The sequence below is a fragment of the Pseudopipra pipra genome, chromosome W (assembly GCF_036250125.1).
Source record: "Pseudopipra pipra isolate bDixPip1 chromosome W, bDixPip1.hap1, whole genome shotgun sequence".
In the NCBI taxonomy this organism is placed as follows: domain Eukaryota; kingdom Metazoa; phylum Chordata; class Aves; order Passeriformes; family Pipridae; genus Pseudopipra; species Pseudopipra pipra.
The window spans coordinates 43,017,149-43,038,983 of record NC_087580.1 but is presented as its reverse complement, the minus strand read 5'-3'; the positions used below and the strand labels follow the sequence as shown (position 1 = coordinate 43,038,983).

The 21,835-nt window shown below is 41.8% G+C and overlaps 1 long non-coding RNA gene across 1 annotated transcript; it reads left to right on the top strand.

Moving 5' to 3' along the window:
- The first annotated feature begins 523 nt into the window (after nt 1-523).
- Nucleotides 524-12,501, top strand: LOC135405127 (uncharacterized). Its single transcript, XR_010425746.1, has 6 exons — nt 524-593; nt 1,425-1,473; nt 7,622-7,734; nt 7,901-7,973; nt 9,912-9,981; nt 12,425-12,501. It is a non-coding gene; the product is annotated as an uncharacterized LOC135405127 (long non-coding RNA).
- Nucleotides 12,502-21,835: the final 9,334 nt, after the last annotated feature.

Sequence of the window (21,835 nt, the reverse complement as noted above, 5' to 3'; positions counted from 1 at the left end):
TTAAATAATTCTTGGACTGAAGAACTTTAAAGGGATGCTTTGCTCTGTGATTGAAATCAAGAAATGTTCTCAAAGAGATTATAAGTTGATACAGTATTTTACTTTGCCAGTTTATACCATAAAACAGTTAACAAACTGGAGTGGATTATCTTGGGGTATTTCAAGAGACTTAAATTTGTGAAGTTCCAGTCCAGTTCCTTATTCCAAGAGCCAAACATAAATAGACATCTTCTGCTGTTCTCCCTAAGATCCCCAATGTATGCTGTAATTTACACATTTTGATGGCAATTATATGCTTATTATTTTACTCCAGGGAAAGTAATTGCTATATTAATTCTTCTTGCTGTCAAAAGACATTTATAACGGCACAATGCTAAATGTCAGTAAAACTATGATTTAAGCCTAATAATGAGTCCCATGTATTCATTTTAATAGACGAAATCATGGACGCATGGGCGATGTAACATATAAAATTTAACCCTATGATTTCAACTATAAATAAAGAAGATAATTACTCTCTTCTAGGCACCGTACTTGGAAATAAAGAAGCAGATGGACAAACAAGACCCACTTGCTCATCCTCTTCTACAATGGTATAAAATTGACTCACATGAAATGATAATTATTAAAGTAACAAGTTGAATGAATAATCATTTCACAAGTTTGGTATAAACTCGCCCTAAGAATTAATGTCAGGGTTGACATTGGCAACTGCATTTCTTTATGGGCTGTTTCTGGTCCCCATCTGGGCCTTCTGAAAATACTGAAAGAACTCCATTTTATTTGTATGGCCTCAGATCTGATTTGTAGTCAAGGTGATGCCTAAAATGGAAGAAAAAACTCTCCAAACAATATTATATAGATAAGGTAGAGAGCAGTTCTTTATTGAAAGTTTTCAGGTGCACAGAGTACATAGGCACACACACACACAGAATTCTCACACTTTTATAACTTTAACTTATTATCATATCTAGTAGGTACATCCAACCCGAAAAACATTTTTGCCCCTGGTACCACCCTCAGAACTGTCCCATTGGAGCCTTTCCAAGGCTTCTGGGCCCTCTATCTTGTTTTGACTACAATATGTCTAACTATTCCGGTCCAGGTGCATGTCCCAAACAGGATGTCCTTGCTAAAATCAATTTTCTTGAAAAGATTGTTAAACAGAAATTCATTGGAATGTAGCACAAACCGTGAGAAAAGGTTTTAGTAACTGTCTAAACTGTCTAAAGTGAAAGAAAATTATACAGCTATATTAAAATATACAAAATGCCTAAAAATTTTTAGACATCAAAGGTTTGGTCTGCTTCAATTTGATGAAGGCCTGAAGCTGGGTGCTTTGTGGTGGCCATTCATAACACATGCTCAAGAAGAAAAGTCCTGTTTGGTTATCATGTCTAATACATCTAACTTTCTTATTTTAGGGTCATTTCTAGTAATAGATCACATATTGTGAAACTACCGGTGAATAGGGTAAGTGTCTGTGGGTTCTTTATTATTTTCTCATTTCTCATGGCTCATATTAGCATTTTAGGTGGGAGTCTCCCGTCCAAATGCATCTGCATTCAAATTAATCACATGGGCTCCATTAATAGACAGGGGAGAGAAATAGGCAGTTTCAGACCATGACTCATAGAATCATGTGAATATCTAAAATAGATCAAAGGAATAATGCTCAGAAAAAGCCTATTTGAGTAGCTCAAATGCAAGTGTTTACCTTGTAGCCATCTGAGTCTGGGTGAGAAGAATGTTGATATTTGTTTTGTTACCATATAGAATATTGTCATAGGTTTTCTTGTTTTAAAGAAAAAAAACCCTGCTTTGAATTTTTTCCCTTTACCACTGTGAAAGAAAGGTGTTGAGCAAGGGAGGGGGGAAGGGATGGACAGAGTGAAGCCGCATACACACAAAGGACTGGTTGAGTGGCCGCACATTCCAGACTAATTGCTTTGGAAAACTGTGGGGGAGGTGTTTTTTCCTCTGGAGACGGCACTTTTTTACTTTTGCCCGGACTCAGAGGTGTGTGTGTGTGTGGAGGGGGAGCCCTGGGGTTCATTTAGTTTTCGGCTGGGTCATCTGGCTGTCTTTGGTCCTGGTTCTCTTCCATTCTCTCGTGCCCTGTCCTGGCCATGGCCTGGACTTGCCTCGGATTTCATCGGAGAAGTGCGTGCCATCTTGGCCGGATCCTTCCCTAGAGCCCTCTCTCCTCAGTTTTCCTCTGCACGTCTTGCTTAGTCTGTGCTGCAGTCTCTGGGGGTGGTACCTCCCGAGTTTGCAGTGGGGCCTTAGGAGCCGACAGGTGCCCAGAAGCCTTTTGTACAGACGGCTTCACTCTTTGCTCTCATGGAAGGCAGACCGACCTGTGTGGCCGTGCCCTCTCCGTTCTCAACACGCAGCATCTGAGCTCCCGGCAGTTAGTGCCATAGTCCTGCCGGCCATCGGAGAGCAACTGCAGCCTCCGCTCCTCCAGAGATCCAACAGCACCCCCTGTTGGTCGTGGTTAGAATTGCGCCAAAAGGCAAAAAGTACTTAATTGGTTTTGGTGGAGCCTTGCCGGCAGGTACTGCGCCTCCATGAAAGAGGAGAGGGAAGCTTCGGAGCACGCAGAGGTTTGCCATTCCAGGTTTGGGGGGAGAAGGGGGGGAGGGGGCGGGGAGGAGGATTAGGGTAGGGTGTCGAGTGGGCCAAGGGGGTCCGCCGACCAGCAGGAGGGAGAGCGGGACAATCCCGTATGAAATGTCGCAGGTGAGCAGTGTACCTGAAGATATGTGGAAACACAGTGGGGGAAAAATAAGGTCAGGGCGGATAGTGGGTCCTTTTAGAATGATGGGGGTCCTGGCCAGGCTGGGGCCATGAAAGGCACCCCCGCCTTGGATGGGTACTGGGGTCAGAACAATTGCTTTGTTTGTCTGTCTGTTTTTGGTTTACCTGTGGCTACTGCCCAGGTTCGGCATGTTCTGGATATATTTGCTTTGCTCTGTTACATCCTGAAACGGTGGACAGGACAAAGGGTTGTTCCTGGGTATCTCCTTCGGATTGTTTATAGATAGGTGATAATAAAGTAGGAAATGAAAGACTTGCCCAAATCGTTCTAATAGGAATGTAGTCTGTGTACCCCTATTGTGGTTGCGAGCTATGTGGTACATGCCCCCGGTAGGGTCACCCATGCCAGACAGGTCAAACCGTAGGACCAGATTTAATACATTCTTGGGCAGGATGAGCTCGTTAGCCTTCTGGTAGTCATCCTAGGGGAAGGACAACTCCAATCCCAAACCCGGGCAGATGGAGCTCACTTAGCCCTGTAAGGCCATCCATCTAAGAGAAGGTCACTCTACTCAAACCTACGTCCTGAGGACCTCACTGCCACTGTCCAAGCTTGCTCGGCCCTGGCAGATGAACCTTAGGATTAAAGGGTGGGTTCAGTTCCGCGCATACTGCATCTCACCTAAAAAATCCACTGCGCACGTTTGAAGGCTTTACCCACATGCAAAAAGTCCTGTAGCGACAGGCGAGGGTCAAAACGGCAGGTGAAAGGTGCACTGGAAGCCGCAGACTCAACCCTGCATGCAGGCGGTTCAGGATATTGGTCATTTGAGACTGACCGGAGATGACAGTCTCTTGGGGCAGCACCCTGAACAACCAAGCAGCCTTTTCAAGGAGAGCACTGCTTGCTCCACTCGGAGAGGGGCCAAGAAAAGGTGACCTAGACAAAGCTCATCTCCACTTTTACCCGGTTGGTTAACCGCAGGCCAATGGGCATCTTCTTCCAATGCAGTCGCACAAAGATCAAAAGACAAAGGCATGCACCTGCCTCCAAAGGTATACCTAAATTAACTCTAGCATGTTGGAACATAAGAACCATGCTCGATTCTGTGGATAGCGGACGTCCTGAGCGTCGGTCTGCCCTAATTGCCCATGAACTGGCTCGTCTCAACATCGACATTGCCGCTCTCAGTGAAGTTCGCCTTCATGAAGAAGGCAGCCTCAGAGAACATGGTACCAGTTACACACGCTTTTGGTCAGGCAAGCCCAGAACCGAAAAACATCTCTCAGGAGTTGGCTTCATGATCAAAAACTCTATTGTTCCTCTCCCTACGCCTTCCACTAAACAACAAGCAACATGTTGTCATCTTTAGTATATATGCCCCAACTCTCCAAGCTGACCCTTCCGAAAAAGATAAATTTTACACTGACCTGCGCCTCCTTACCCAAAAGGTGCCTGCAGATGATAAGATCATTATCCTTGGTGATTTCAACGCCAGAGTAGGTAAGAATTTTGAAGCCTGGAAAGGAGTATTAGGCAAGCATGGTGTTGGAAACTGCAAAGATAATGGTCGACTTCTGCTAGAATTCTGCGCAGAGCAACAGCTCACCGTCACTAATACTATCTTTCAGCAGAAAGATAGTCTGAAGACAACCGGGATGCACCTCATTGATTATGTCTTGGTGCAATGGAGAGATGTCCACGATGTCCACCTTACCCGCATGATGCCCAGCGCAGAATGCCAAACAGACCATCAGCTTGTGCGCTGTAAACTCAATTTCAATCTCAAGTTCAAACCTAAAAGGGGCAGCATCCCAAGGAGAAGACTCCAAGTTAACAAGCTCCAGTCAGCCACAGCAAGAGAGATTCCAGGCAAATTTTCAAACTAGGCTCGAAAACCATTCCACAGTTTCTGCAGATTCCTCTCCTGAAACAATCTGGCACCATATTAAAAACAGCATCCTGCAATCCTCTGAAGAATCCGTAGGGTTCTCCCTCAAGAAGAACAAGGACTGGTTTGATGAAAACAATCAAGAAATCCAGGACTTGTTGAGGAAGAAGAGAACCGCCCACCAAGCACACCTTGCACTGCCATCCTGTCACGCAAGAAAAACAGCCTTTCGTCTTGCATGCAGCAAGCTCCAACAGAAACTCCGTGACATCCAGAACAAGTGGTGGATCGATCTAGCTGAAAAAACTCAATTATGCGCAGATTCGGGAGATCACAAAGGATTCTATGAGGCCCTGAAAACAGCATATGGGCCTACATACCAAGTCCAAAGCCCTCTACTCAGCACAGATGGTCAAACGCTTCTAACAGATAAAACCTCCATTCTGTATCGATGGTCTGAACACTTTCAGACTCTCTTCAGTACCAACCGTGTAGTCCAAGACTCAGCAACTCAGTCCATCACACAACAACGGGTGAAATACAAATCGGATACCGCCCCCACTTTAGGAGAAACCCTTAAGGCCATACAGCAGGTGAAAATCGGCAAGGCAGCTGGGGTTGATGGCATTCCACCTGAACTCTGGAAACATGGGGGCCTTGCACTCCATACCAAATTTCACGAGTTTGTGGTGCACTGTTGGGAACTAGGCGAACTACCATCAGACCTTCGAGATGCAGTCATTATCACTTTGTATAAGAAGAAAGGAATTAAATCCGATTGCTCAAAATACCGTGGTATTACTCTGCTCTCCATTGCTGGCAAAATCCTGGCTAGAATACTCTTGAACAGACTAATACCCGCTATTGCAGAAGGAATTCTTCCTGAAAGTCAGTGTGGTTTCAGAGCCAACAGGAGCACCACAGACATGGTATTTGTCCTCAGACAACTGCAAGAGAAGTGTAGGGAACAGAACAAAGGTCTCTATGTAACCTTTGTCGACCTCACCAAGGCTTTCCATACTGTGAGCAGAAAAGGTCTGTGGCAGATTTTGGAACGCTTAGGTTGTCCCCCTAAATTCCTTAAAATTATCATCTCACTTCATGAGGATCAGCACGGCCAAGTCAGATATGGCGATGCACTTTCTGGGCACTTTCTAATAACTAATGGTGTGAAACAAGGCTGCGTTCTCACTCCAACCCTATTCGCACTCTTTTTCAGCATGATGCTCCAAAGGGCCACGGCAGACCTCGATAATCAGGACGGTATCTACATTTGATACCGTACTGATGGAAGCCTTTTCAACCTAAGGCGACTGAAGGCCCACACCAAGACCTTAAACCATCTTGTCCGGGAGCTGCTTCATGCTGATGACGCCGCCCTTGTCGCTCACACAGAAGCAGCTCTGCAGTGTTTAACATCCTGCTTTGCTGAGGCTGCTGAGCTCTTTGGGCTTGAAGTCAGCTTAAAGAAGACGGAAGTCCTCTACCAACCTGCACCTCAGGAAGCCTTCCATCATCCCCATATCACCATTGACCAGTCAGAGCTCAAATCAGTCCAGCAGTTTACTTTCCTAGGTAGCCTCATCTCCTCAGATGGTAAGTTTGATGGGGAGATAGACAACAGGTTAGCAAAGGCATGTAGTGCTTTTGGAAAACTCCATAAAAGAGTATGGCGCAATAAACACTTGAAGAAAAGCACCAAGATCAGTGTTTACAAAGCCATAGTGTTGTCTACTCTCTTACACGGTTCCGAATCATGGGTCATCTACTGCCACCACCTGCGTCTCCTAGAACGCTTCCATCAACGCTGTCTCTGTACAATTCTAAACATCCACTGGTCAGATTATGTGACCAATACATCTGTTTTAGAACAAGCAGCAGTCACTAGCATTGAGGCCATGTTGCTGAGAATTCAGCTGCGCTGGGCAGGGCACGTCTCAAGGATGAAGGATCGCCGCCTCCCTAAGATCTTGCTTTATGGTGAACTTGCCACAGGCTGCCGCAAGAGAGGAGCCCCGAAGAAAAGATACAAGGACTCCCTGAAACAACATATCAGCCTCGGCCACATTGATCAACATAACTGGTCTACTCTGGCCTCAAACCGGGAGGCCTGGAGACACACCATCTTCAACGCTGCCGTTTCCTTTGAGAACGCACACAGGATCACTCTCGAGGAGAAAAGAATGCAGAAAGAATCGTATCCTGCTGAATACACCACCTAAGGAGTCTTTCTGCTTGTGCCTTTTGCAATCGGATATGTCTATCTCGTATTGGCCTCATAAGTCACCAGCGTGCCTGTAACAAACGTAGATAGAGCCTTCCTAAATCTTAGTTCGCGAAGCCTAGCCATGATGATGGTTTTGGTGGGAATTTGGGTGCAGGATTGTTTGTTTTTTTCTTTAAAGGGCTGTTATTTTTTTCTTTCTCCACATATCCTTGACTGGAGCCTCTTAATTTCAGATTTACAATTGCTTAGAGGCAGGAGCTTGATTTTCCTCATAACCGGTCCTCCTTAGCAAACACTTCTGTCTAGTTAAACTGAGACAAATATTAAATACACAATTGTACACAGACATGATGTACAAGGAGATCCACATATGAATACACTGTAAGAAAGAATATAGATCTAGAATTTTAGAGGGATGGTGCTGAGATTAATTTCTGAGTATGTGTGCCTTTGATCCTCTGATTAAGGGCATAGTAATATGCAGCCTTTCAAATCTTAACCTTACTTCTGAATTGTTTCAGAAATGTTCATATGTTTCATAAACTGAAGGACATTTTTACTGTTTGATTTCAGGTAAAACTATGGTAATGAGACCAATTTCAACTTAGTTCATGTAGTTCTTTAGATGCAGTCATATATTGTGTGAAACAACACGGTGTCTTAAGGACTACCATTATGGAAATACAATCCATTTGTGTTAATCAACTTCTTTTCACTTGTACACTGTTATATTTTACAGCAACTGAAGTTTATGCACACTCCCCACCAGTTCCTACTTCTGAGCAGTCCACCAGCCAAAGAATCCAATTTCCGAGCTGCTAAAAATCTTTATGGAAGTACCTTTGCATTTCAGTGAGTACATATATTCATATTAATCAAAGGTTACCAAAATGCTATGCTATTTTTGTGTTCTTGCCATTTGAGGTTTACAGCTGAGAATTTATTGTTTTACAGAATTACTGATTTCATTTTGCATTTTACACTGTGGATTTTAACACATTCTCTTTCACTTTTTTAGTGGTTCACACATTGAAAATTGGCATTCCATCCTCAGGAATGGCTTAGTTGTTGCTTCCAATACGAGGTTGCAGGTAAATAGTAGACTAAATAGACTTTAGCTAACCTGTGCACATTTGATTGCATATTAAGCTTAGGTGAGTTTTCAAGAGATGTGGTTCTGGTAGTCATATAGGTGGAAAAAAGGGCTGATTTCAAATATGCTCATGTTTCTTGGAATAGGTACTTTTCTGAAGCAATTAAAATGAAATAATGTGTTTGCTAAAATGGCTGAAAAATCCCATAAGTGGCATCAGTGTTTCAATTTTACGTTGCACAGCAGCACCTCCAGGAGGCTTAGCTCAGTACTGCTTAAAAGCAGTCTCAGGAATTAAAATTTAGACCTACATAAACTATGTCTATGTTATAGCAACTATGAGCATACTAGGTTTACAGAAGCTAGGTTTACAGAAGCTGGATTTACAGCATCTTCTCTGGTTTCCTTGGGAAGGGAATATGGATTTACTAGCCAGGAGGGAGCTATTGCAAAGTTCAGTTTGGTTTTTCAAACTGAATCATCTGGACATCACTATTGCAGAGCAAAGTAGGCAGTATCAGAGAGACTGGGGATCTGTAATTCAATGTATTTTAGCATCAAGGTTTTGACAGCTCTTTCCCTGGAGCTGGGTCCGTGAATCCTTGGAGGAGGATCCCAGGGTGCTGACTAAGAATCACTAAAGAATGGAAATCTCTGCTGTTCCTCTTACTGGTTTGGGTGATTTTATTAGCATCTTTGCAGGATACTTTCCCAAGAAAGCAGGTTTTACACACTAAAATTCACTAAAAACCCTTTGTTCCTGCTTATTTTTTTTTTGTTCAGGGTTGAGATACTAGGAAGAGGAGAAAGCAGTAAAGTTATTTTTCATGCAAGTCATAGTTTTTAAATTTCTCACACAACTAGGGCATATCCTGAGCCCATTTAATTTTGCTTACCCCAGTACCAATCAGTCAGGAAAAAATATCTACTTACCAGGGATCCTATACAACATTGTAGGATCTGGAGAAGTGAGAGCATGATTGTACATTCCTATGGGAGCTCTGGCACATTGCAGAGATGACATAATGTCATTGGGTCAGAGGAAAGAAATAAGGGTGAGCATGACTGAAACTCAGTGGTCATAATATCTACCTGGGTAGGAGATACTCTGTGTTCTCATTTGTGCTCCAACAGCTACTTTGTGTGTTTTCCTTAAATATTTTTCCACATAAAGCAATCAGTCCCTGGAGGAGAAGTGAAGCCCACACTTCCCCCTTTCAAGACAAGAAAATTACCACAGTGCTAAAACAAAAAGTGCTCAGTTTTTCTGCTTAGCCCAAGCTCCATGACGTGGAGCAGTGATGTTGCTGAAGAAGAGTCTTCCCTTTACTCTCTTCAGAGAACTGATAGCATTATGGCTAAAGTGCAGGCCTAAAATGATGGGATATGTAAGTCTGAATTGGCTCAGGCAAAGCTTGATTCCTCCAGTACTCAGGCTGAACTAGTGACTGAATTTTTCTATAGCATGACTGTTATCACCATCTCTTAATTTCTTACCCTAAAGAAAAGAAAAGCAGCTGTTGCTGATGATGATTCACAAAGTCTGGCTTAGGCTGTGGTTCCTGCATAGGTTTTGATGTGAGACACATGCTGAACTTGCTCAGCCTTGTTAAGGGTAAGGTGTATTTGGCCATCTACAGAAGCACCCTCTGTGGCATCCTCCATGGTAATGTTAGATTTAGAAACAGAAAATGCAACTATTTTATATGTAAATATGATGTAAAATTATCTTTGGGCATTTGGACATGGTTTCCAGAATATACAGTGTCTTAGTTGTATATTCACAGCATGATTTTTTTAAAGACTTCTTTGAACACCATTTATTATGACAATAAATTAGTGAAGTGAGGCAGATGCTTAGCTACATTAAGATCTGTGCCTATCATTATTATTTTGTCCAGATAATTGATATTAAACAGTCACTGCTTTTTTTCAGCTCCATGGTGCAATGTTTGGAAGTGGAATCTACCTTAGTCCATTGTCAAGCATATCATTTGGTTACTCAGGTGATATTTATAAATCATTCTGAAGCTTGAGAAATATAGGGGGGTATCTTATTCTGCTGCTTTTCTTACCAGCTTCACTGTTTACAACACTGTAGTAAATTTTATCTTTGTAGGCCAAGATTTAATTTATTTTAAAAAAAAGGAAATCTAAGTTCCCTTGTTAAATACCTGTCCTTGTTTTTCAAGGTACTGAGTATCTTGACACTGTGCTTGAAGTCAATAGTAGCTAATACTGAATGCTGCGTGCGATGGAGCAGGTCTTGATTATGCAGTGGAAATCCAACTTTGTGTTTTGGGGTTTTCTGTCAGTATTTGCCTAAGTCAATATAACACTGTATATGGATTTATGGGCTTTTAGGATCTGATCTGACAAAAAAAATATTCATCAATAGACATGTTCAACTGTGTATATTTAAGAATATTCTTAAGTATCACCATGTTAGGGTTACATAGAAAGTACAGGACAGTGTGTTTATTTTAGTATGAGAAGGGGAGGGAATATAATTTGTCCCATTAATAAATCAAAAAGTGAGTGATGCAGAGTTTTCCATGTAAGAATAAAATGATAAATAGAAGCACAATACATGACACATCAATGTGTATTTTAAGAAACTTTCATAAAGATTTTAAATTACAGTGACTTTTTCCTTTAGTTATGCTGTATTTACCATTTCATATGATCCTAGAATGCTTTGGGTTGGAAACTAAATATATGCAGGTAACACCAAGATGGCCATGAACCACAGCTGAAATGTGAAGAGTAGATTTATTCCATTATTCTCAGGGACACATATACACTGCTAAGTTTAGCCCAAACTTAGCAGGGGCAAAAAATCCAAACAGGCCTGTGCCCTGTCTTACATATCAAAGGGCCTAACCCAGAGCAATCCTTCACCAGGCTGTGTTTTTACAATCTCTGAACTCTCTTATCTCCCTTCCCCCAGGCCTGTGGGAAAGAATGCTTTTAAGTCTTTAACAACATCCTGTTATCTTCTTTGAGAGAATTCCATTTCTTTCAGCTGACAGAAAACAACCCAAAGCAAACACAAATACCTGAAATTTCCCACACAGAGCATTTTAGCATCTCCCAGATGCAAAGTTGGTCTCTGAGCAAAAATAGTTCTAAAACCAACTTATTTTTCTTTCTCCTCAACAATCTTCCGTTTTCAACCCCTTCCTCCCCACATTCCACCCCCTTGCACAATAGACCACCAAGTTGGGCCAGAAACGTAGGATAGGGTAACTTATAAAGGCACTTAATGGAGCATATTGGAATAAAGGAATAAACATACAATGCTTCAAGGTAAATGTCCCAGTCCTCCTGTCAAGGAGTGTGTTTGCATGCATGTAGATAAAGTTTATTCTGTGAGTTTTAGTTATGCTTTCTGATTTTCAGTATTTTTAGGTAATGCCATGATTTTAAGAGCTCAGCATTTTTACTAGTATGTATTGAATTTCAGTATCAGTAATCTCTAAATGCCCTTTTAGCTTTTCAGAGATTACACAAGTAGGGGAACTCTTTAGGACTCACTATAAGTACAGGTTGAAGTATCATTATCTAACAAAATGCCTTTCTTTTTGGACAACATTGTTTTGTCAGCTTCAATATGTTTTTTTCTCTCTACTTTTCTGGGTCCCTTCCATCCAGTCTTCTCCAGAAAGTATATAATATTTGATGCCAATGAAAAACACGGAGGAGTCCTACACTGCCTATTATTTCAAAGACTTAAACTTCTCCATCATTCAGTCTGTGTTTGCAAACTGCCAAGAAATATGGAATACTGGAAAAGCAAGGAAGCCTTAAGTAGCATACAATACAGGAATTTTATATAAACCAACATGAGGAATATAAGAGAGATGTAAGGCACAAATGTAGGTGTTTAGATTTCTGAGCTGGAAATTGGATCAAAGGTGGCTGACAAATAATTTAATACTTTTTCATGCAGATAAATTAAACCAAGCTAAACTTTAAAACTATATATGCCTTAACTACTCCTAAAAATTTAGACTTTTAATGACTCTAAATAAAGTGTTAAAGATTAATATCTAAAGTTGTTTCTCTCATGATTTTACTGTTCCACCCACTGTACATCAGACTGTGTTATTTCAACCTGATTAGGGTCAATTAGACTCAAGACATGCTTAAATGCAACTTTCTTAAGCAACCACCTAAGAGCATTTCTGAGCTCATGTTTATCTGCTTTTGCACCTGCTTAATGCTAATTTGATTTTTATAAGGTATAAGGTCTTTGCAACACATTCAGATGTTTTGATAATTTGCAGGATTAAATCAAAATATTCTATGACAAAGTTAACTAACTTTTTGACTGCCATGCAAAGGGCTGTGATTCCCACTGTGCTACCTGTTCCATTCTTCATATTTAACTTTGCTTATGAAGGTGTTTATATGCCAGGGTATCTTACACTATTTTAATATTCTTAGGGATGAACAAGAAGCAGCAGAAGGTGTCAGCTAAAGATGAACCAGCTTCAGGCAGTAAAGGCAGTAATACATCACAGGTATAGTACATCAACCATGTCTGGAAAATTTATGGTTTTATGTTTGGGAACTTGATAGCTGAAAAGGAGGCAATGTTCCCTTTGTGAAAGCTAACAGTTTTATTTTACTGAATAAAATCAACGACTTCAGAGACTGTGACCATCAAATACAGCCAAACTGCTTTTAGTAACAATTTACAGAGTATACTGCAGGTCCCTGTGCCCTTCTTATCATAGAAACATAGAATATCCTGAGTTGGAAGGTACCCACAACAAAATAACAGTATTTGGGAAGAGAAAGAAAACAAAATACAGATTGCATTATTACCCTTAGCAAGCCCTTGCTTTCTGAGTTCTAGACTTTCACAAGAATGATGCAAAATTGAGAGTGGTTATTACTGAAAAATGAGTAGCATTTCATTTATAGCAAGTCAGGTTTTCTTTTTCATAGTTTTAACATTAAACAAGTAGGATTCTGCTTTATCTAAAGCAAACTCATAGCAGTTATGTGTAGGGCTACATTTTGAAAAAGAAATCTTACATCAGTCTCTATAGTTAACATGTAAAAACTACAGAATAATTTAGCTTTGGAGACAGATTGGTGTGTAATAGCAGAAGCCCACAGAAATGAGAAGGACAGTAAAATATCAGGGTAGTGGCCAAAGAATCCATGATCCAATTCACCTTGAAATTATTATTTTTCTGCTATCAATTTGTTTGTCAGTAAAACTGATATTTTTAATATTATTCATTCTGTAACAATTAGGAATTTTCTTTCTGGATAAAGGAACTCAAATCCCTCCCATGATATGCCAAAAAAAAAAATCTTATAAATGTTTTTAGAAATTCTATTACATTTAGAAATACAATAGAAATGTTTTATAGATTGCCTCAATCTAATTAAGTTTTCTCATGTTTTTACATCTCAGTTACAGAAGAAAGGACAACAGTCACAATTTTTGCAAAGTCGTAACTTAAAATGCATAGCCTTATGTGAAGGTAAGCTGAAAGCCCTTGAAAAACTATTTTAGTCATGGACACAGTGTTCCTGGATTCAAATTGGTGAGACCTTTAGTTCCAGTATTGTTTTTAGGTAAAAGAATACTGATAAGCGTACAAGTACTTGCTTAAGAGCTGACCATTATATTTCAGTTCAGAACATTTCCCTCTTCAAACAAAACCTGTAACGCTGAATTTTCATGAAATAATCATATGCACATAGCAACTGATCATCTGGTCTGTGTTTCAAATATGATCATATTCCTAAGCCATCAATATAACCTAAGTCATAGTCTTTATTTGAAAGAGTGACTTCTTGAAAGCTCTTGACAAGCAATTAAACACCTACAAGTCAGAAACAGCTTTCCTATTGAATTTCCAAATATTTTTTCACTTCTCAGGCAAATATATTTTTCATCTGGTAAGCAGCTTGTTTTCTCTGGCTCCAGAAATTTTGTGAAGTTAAAATCCAGTGCATATGAGCATGGTCATTCTTGAAAGACTTGTCTATCCTTTTAATAATTAATGAAACCTCAGCAGGTTGTGAGAACAACAAATTATGAAATTTGAATAATAATTGTGCCAGTAATTGGTAATTAATCTCATTAGCCAAACAAAAAGAAATTATATCAAACTTAGTTTGCCCTCCATTTTGAGCATTTATTTATTTTTAAAAGTAAACATTCAGACAGATAGTGGAAAAGAATTATTTGAAAATAGAAACTTTAAGCTATATATGCTTAAAGTGAAATATTTAATATGATTAAGGAGATGTCAGTCAACATGAAAATGCAATTTGATCTGGACAGAAAAATGCATAAGTTTAGTTCTAAAACTTTCAGAAGATATGAAATGAATCTAGAGTTTACTAGAATTTACTTGGTCTTCAATACCTGAAATTTCTAAATATAAATCACATCTTTCCCAAGGTCTTTTTCATCTATGTCATTCTTTCCTCATATTTATTACTGGATTATGGATCCTATATAGATGAATTTTAAATATTTGGTAAAATATATTTTATGTAATTCATATTTATTTCATTTTTCTGTGAAAAAAAGTGTTTAGAGGAGGTGGTTAATATATATTTTAAATAAAATCAATTACAATAGAAAAATGTTTGTTAAAAATTACAATTCATATAACATATGGGATAAAAATTGAATACGCATTTATTCATGGTAGTGTTTAAACGCACTCATAGAAATCTTTTCAAATGTGATTTCGCAGAATATTCTGAGTTGGAAGGGACCTACAAGGATCACTGAGTCCAACTCTTAAGTGAATGACCCATATGGGGATCAAACACACAACCTTGGTGTTATTAGCACACTAGGCTTCACGAACGAAGATTTGGGAAGGGCTCTACCCACATTTGCTACTAGCGCGCTGGTGGCTAAAAAGGCCAATGCGAGATAGACAAGATCGGTTGCAAAAGGCACATCAGAAAGAGTCCTTGGATGGTATCGGCAGGATACGATTCTTTCTGCGTTGTCTTTTCTCTTCAATGGTGATCCTGCGTGCGTTCTCAAAAGAAGCAGCAGCGTTATACATAGTGTGTCTCCAGACCTCCCGATTGGAGGCCAGAGTAGACCAGCAAAGGAGATAAATGTGGCCAAGGGTGAGATGTTGCTTCAGGGAGTCCTTGTATCTCCTCTTTGGGGCTCCTCTCTTGCGGCAGCCTGTGGCAAGTTCACCATAAAGCATGATCTTAGGGAGACGGTGGTCCTTCATCCTTGAGATGTGTCCTGCCCAACGCAGCTGTGTTCTCAGCAACATGGCCTCAATACTTGTGATTGCTGCTTGTTCTAGAACAGACGTATTAGTCACATAATCTGACCAGTGGATGTTTAGGATTGTACGGAGACAGCGTTGATGGAAGCATTGTAGAAGACGCAGGTGGTGGCGGTAAATGACCCATATAAGAGAGTAGACAGTACAATGGCTCTGCAGACAATGATCTTTGTATTTTTCTTCAGGTGTTTATTTCGCCAAACTCTTTTATGGAGTCCTCCAAAAGCTCTATATGCCTTTGCTAACCTGTTGTTTATCTCTACATCAATCTTACCATCCAAGGAGATGATGCTACCTAGGTAATTAAACTGCTGGACTGATTTGAGCTCTGATTCGCCAATGGTGATATGGGGATGATGAAAGACTTCCTGAGGTGCAGGCTGATAAAAAACTTCTGTCTTCTTCAAGCTGACTTCCAGCCCAAAGAGCTCAACAGCCTCAGCAAAGCAGGATGTTAAACGCTGCAGAGCTGCTTCTGTGTGGGCGACAAGGGCGGTGTCATCAGCGTAGAGCAGCTCACGAACGATGGCTTAAGGTCTTAATGTGGGCCTTCAGTCGCCTTAGGTTGAATAGGCTTCCATCAGTACGATATTGAATGTAGATACCGTCCTGATCATCGAGGTCTGCTGTGGCCCTTTGGAGCATCATGCTGAAAAAGATTGTGAATAGGGTTGGTACAATAACGCAGCCTTGTTTCACACCACTGGATATTAGAAAGGGCTCAGAAAGTGCATCGCCATATCTGACTTGGCCGTGCTGATCCTCATGAAGTGAGATGATCATTTTGAGGAACTTGGGAGGACAACCTAAATGTTCCAAATTCTGCTCACTGTATCAAAAGCCTTGGTGAGATCAACAAAGGTTACATAGAGACCTTTGTTCTGTTCCCTACACTTCTCTTGAAGTTGTCTGAGAACAAATACCATGTCTGTGGTGCTCCTGTTGGCTCTGAAACCACGTTGGCTTTCAGGAAGAAGTTCTTCTGCTATAGCGGGTATTAGTCTGTTCAAGAGTATTCTTGCCAGGATCTTGCCAGCAATGGAGAGCAGAGTAATACCACGGTATTTTGAGCAGTCTGATTTATCTCCCTTCTTCTTATACAAGGTGATGATGACTGCATCATGAAGGTCTGATGGTAGTTCGCTTAGTTCCCAACAGTGCACCACAAACTCGTGAAATTTAGCATGGAGTGCTTGGCCCCTGTGCTTCCAGACTTCAGGTGGGGTTCCATCAACCCCAGCTGCCTTGCCAATTTTCACCTGCCATATGGCCTTAAGAGTTTCTCCTAAAGTGAGGGCAGTATCCAATTCATTGTTCACCGGTTGCTGTGTAATGTACTGAATTGCTAAGTCTTGAACTACACGGTTGGTTCTGAAAAGAGTCTGTAAGTGTTCAGACCATTTATTCAGAATGGAGGTTTTATCTGTGAGAAGCATTTGACCATCTGTGCTGAGCAGAGGGCTTTGGACCTGGTATGTAGGTCTGTATGCTGTTTTCAAGGCCTCATAGAATCCTCTGTAATCACCTGTATCTGTGCATAATTGAATTTTTCCTGCTAGACTGATCCACCACTTGTTCTGGATGTCACAGAGTTTCTGTTGGAGCTTGCTGCATGTGAGATGAAAGGCTACTTTTCTTACATGACAAGATGGCTGAGCAAGGTGTGCTCGGTGGGCAGTTCTCTTTTTCCTCAACAAGTCCTGGATCTCTTGATTGTTTTCATCAAACCAGTCCTTGTTCTTCTTGAAGGAGAACCCTAAGGATTCTTCAGAGGACTGCAGGATGCTGTTTTTAATATGCTGCCAAAGTGATTCAGGAGAGGGATCTATGGAATGGTTTTCGAGCCTAGTTTGAAGGTTTGCCTGGAATCTGTCTCTCACTGTGGCTGATTGAAGATCGTTAACTTGGAGTCTCCTCCTTGGAATACCGCCCCTTTTAGGTTTGAATTTAAGGTTGAAGTTAAGTTTACAGTGCACAAGTTGATGGTCTGTTTGGCATTCTACACTAGGCATCACGCGGGTATGGTGAACATCACGAACATCTCTCTGTCGCACCAAGACATAATCAATGAGGTGCCAATGCTTAGATATAGGATGCATCCAGGTTGTCTTCAGACTATTTTTCTGCTGAAAGATAATGTTGGTGATGGTGAGCTGCTGCTCCGCACAGAATTCTAGCAGAAGGGGACCATTATCCTTGCAGTTTCCAACACCATGATTGCCTAATACTCCTTTCCATACTGCAAAGTTCTTTTCTACTCTGGCATTGAAATCACCAAGGATAATGACCTTATCATCTGCAGGAACCTTTTGGGTAAGGTGGCACAGGTCAGTGTCAAATTTATCTTTTTCATCAGGGTCAGCTTGGAGAGTTGGGGCATATATACTAAAGAGGACAACACATTGCTTGTTGTGTAGTGGAAGGTGTAGGGAGATAATGCCATCAGAATGACCTGTTGGCAGATTTTCGAGTTTAGGAACAATAGAGTTTTTGATCATGAAGCCAACTCCTGAAAGATGCCTTTCAGTTCTGGGTTTACCTCACCAAAAGAGTGTGTAACCAGCACCATGGTCTCTAAGGATACCTTCCTCATGGAGACAAACTTCACTGAGAGCAGCTATGTTGATATTGAGACGAGACAGTTTGTGGGCAATTAGGGCAGAGTGATGCTCAGGGCATCCACTATCCACAGTATCAAGCATGGTTCTGATGTTCCAGCATGCGAGTGTCAGTTTGGGTACACCTTTGAATGCAGGCGTATGCCTTTGTCTTTTAATCTTTGTTTGACCGCATTAGAAGATGCCCATTGGCCACAGTTAACCAACTAGGTGAAGGGTGGAGATGAGCTTTGGTTAGGCCACCTTTTCTAGGCCCCTCTCCATGTGGAGCAAGCAGTGCTCTCCTTGTAAAAGGCTGCTTGGTCATTCAGGGTGCTGCCCAAATAGACCATCATCTCCGGGATCAGTCTCAGGCGACCCAAGTCCTGAACCGCCTGCATGCAGGGTTGGGTTTGCGGCTTCCAGTGCACCTTTCACCTGCCATTTTGACCCTCGCCTGTCGCTACAGGTCTTTACAAATGTTGGTATAACCTTCAGGCCTGTGCAATGGATTTTTTAGGTGACACGCAGCATGCGCAGATCTGGACCCACCCTTTAATCCTAAGGTTCATCTGCCAGGGCCTAGCGAGCTTGGACGGTGGCAACGAGGTCCTCAGGACGTAGGTTTAATTAGAGTATCCTTCTCTTAGATGGATGGCCTTACAGGGCTAAGCGAGCTCCATCTGCCTGGGTTTGGAATCAGAGTTGTCCTTCTCCTAGGATGACTGCCAGAAGGCTAGTGAGCTCATCCTACCTGTGGACATATTTTACTACAGGACTTCTCTCGCACTGCCCACCCGCAACCCTCCAAGCAGGACTACCCTGTCCGCCCTCCCGCCCATCCGGGGACCACATGGCCCACCGTGCCCTCTCCCACTCCCCCAAATTGGACTGGTAAACCTCTGTGCACTCTGAAGTTCCTCCTCTCCTCTCGTCTGGGGCCGCAGCCCCCTCATCGTGGTGGGGCCGGCTGAGGGAAAGCCCCCTCGGCATGGCGGGGCTGGCCGGGAGGGAAAGCCCCCTCAGCGTGGCTGGGGCCAGCCGGGAGGGAATGCCCCCTCGACATGGCCGGGGCCGGCCGGGAGGGAAAGCCCCCTCAGCGTGACTGGGGCCGGCCGGGCTATTAGCAGTATGCTCTAACCAGCTGAGCTAATCTCAGTTCTATATAGACTGATAGTAAAGATTCTTCCTAGCAATAAAAAGGTTTCTTTCATTTGCTCATAAATAACCTATCAACAAATACATTGCTGTCTTCTAAACGTTGGGCAAGTTTGGGCAAGCTTTGTGAACCCCTTGAGTCATAATTGCTATGCTAAGTTTTAAAAAATATTTTGTGGCATCTCAGTTGCAGGCTTTGTCTTTCACATCTTATTTTTGGCTCAGCCATCATCAAACACAAATATCTCTGTTCCAAAGGCTGATTAGTTGACTCAGATGCTCTTTAATAGCCCTGTGGTCATTTAAAATCATTTTTTAATAAATATACTTTTCCTTTTTGCATTCCAATTAAGAACTGGCTGCCATACATCTGTGTTTTCTGGAAAATATAACATATTTTGGAAACAAGAATCAAGTTCATTTCCCTGTTTGTACTAGCAGCCAGCTCAGATTCTACACCATGACACAGACATGCACTGGAAAACTACACATTCCCAGAAGGATATTAAAGTGTTTAAAAAAGAAAATATTTTAAAGCAATATTTTCCAGTCATGTTTTCATCACTATGGAATTTATTCTTTCCCTAATAGTGATAACTTCTTCCAATCTGCACAAACATGGAGAGATATGGGTAGTTCCGAATACGGATCACGTGTGTACAAGATTTTTCTTTGTGTGAGTACAAAGCTTCTTTTAACATTCAACATATGTCCATTCTAGGCCCTTTTACCCCATGTTCCCTCCAATAGCTGTGAATGAAGTAGATAAAAGATGTTTCTTCTAAATCTTTAAATTATCACTTCATTTTTTATTTATCTCTATACTTAGTTTTGTTAGGAATTGTATGTATAAGTTAGTGGCAAAGGTTTAGTAGATCATAGAATCACAGAATGGGTCAGGTTGGAAGGGACCACAGTGGGTCATCTGGTCCATCCTCCCTGCTCAAGTAGGGTCATCCCAGAGCACATGGCACAGGATTGCGTCCAAATGGTTCTTGAATATCTGCTGTGAGGGAGACTCCACACCCTCTCTGGGCAATCTGTTCCAACATACGGTCACTCGCATAGTAAAGAAGTTCTTCCTCATGTTCAGGTGGAACTTCCTGTGCATCAATTTCTGCCCATTGCCTCTTGTCCTATTGGTTGGCACCACCGAGAAGAGCCTGGCTCCATCCTCTTGACACCCACCCTTTAGATATTTATACATATTAATGAGGTCCCTTCTCAGTTGCCTCTTCTCAAGGCTGAACAGGCCCAACTCTCTCAGCCTTTCCTTGTAAGAGAGATTCTCCAGACCCCTGATCAACTCAGTAGCCCTCCGCTGGACCTGCTCCAGGAGCTCCATGTCTCTCTCGTACTGTGGAGCTCAGAACTGCACACTACTCCAAATGTGGTCTCACCAGGACTGAGTAGAGGGGCAGGATCACCTCCCTCGACCTCCTGGCAATGCTCTTTCTAATGCATCCCAGGATTATGTTGGCCTTCTTAGCCACAAGGGCACTCTGCTGGCTCAGGGACAGCTTGTTGTCCACCAGGATCTGCAGCACTCCTTTCCAGAAGGTCAGCCCCCAGCCTCTACTGGTGCCAGGGGTTATTCTTCCCCAGGTGCAGGACCCTGCACTTGCCTTTGTTGAACTTCAGATGGTTCTTCACTGTCCATCTCTCCAACCTGTTGAGGTCCCTCTGAAGGGCCGCACAACACTCCAGGGTACTGGTCACTCCTCCCAGTTTTGTATCATCAGCAAACTTGCTGAGGGGGCACTCTACCCCCTCATCCAAGTTATTGATGAACAAGTTAAAAAACACTGGGAATGGTATAGAACCCTGGGGGACACCACTAGTAACAGGTCTCCAACTAGACTCTACCACTGATCATAACCCTCTGGGATCTGCCACTCAGCCAGTTCTCAGTCCATCTCACTGTCCACTCATCCAACCCACACTTCTTGAGTTTGCCTATGAGGATTTTATGAGAGATGTTTAGTTATAGAATAAATTAATGGAGAGTTATTGATTTTTCCCACTCTATAGCATTACCTCATGTTATATTAAATCTATTGATGTATTGTAAAATATCTCTTCTATTTGGGTGTATGTTTTAAATCTGAAGAATACATTAAAGTCTTCCTGTCTATGATGTGAGCATTTTCCCTCTCACCTATGACTTTTAATTATATATTGAAGAGATTTCAGCCTTGCAAAGAGAGTCATGCAGAGCAGTGGAGGAGCATGCTGACTTCAGATTGACCAACACTGGGGTTTTCAGTGATCAGGATTACTTTATCCATGCAAATCCCTAATGCAGGCAAGTTCTCATATGGAGAAAAACCTTTGAGGTTTTCATGGTGTCACCACTAAGTGGAGGCCCACTTGTGACAGGAGTTTGGGTACTGCAGGCATTGTGCATACTTTGGCACCAGCCTCCCATAGGGCAATCTGGGAGCATCTGCAGAAACAGCCCTTTCTTTTATACTTCCAGCAAGAGGGAAGTTGTTAATGTGCCTTGGTGGGCCAGGTGCCAACAGAAGTTACCTTTGGGTCCTAGTGGGTTATTCAACCTCAGGGTTTTGATGACAGGGGCAGCCCTACCATCCTTCATTCTCTATAGAGTTTAGGATCTGTATATAACAGTGAAGTGCAGCAGAGCACTTTAATAGGAAACATGTCAACATATGGAATAAACACTTTTGATTATTGAATGAAACAGAGTTTTGACTGTTTTTAGGTAGATTAATAAAACAATAATTTGATTTTATTTTCTGTACTCTTATTTTAGTTACGAAGATGGTCAAGTGGGTGATACAAGT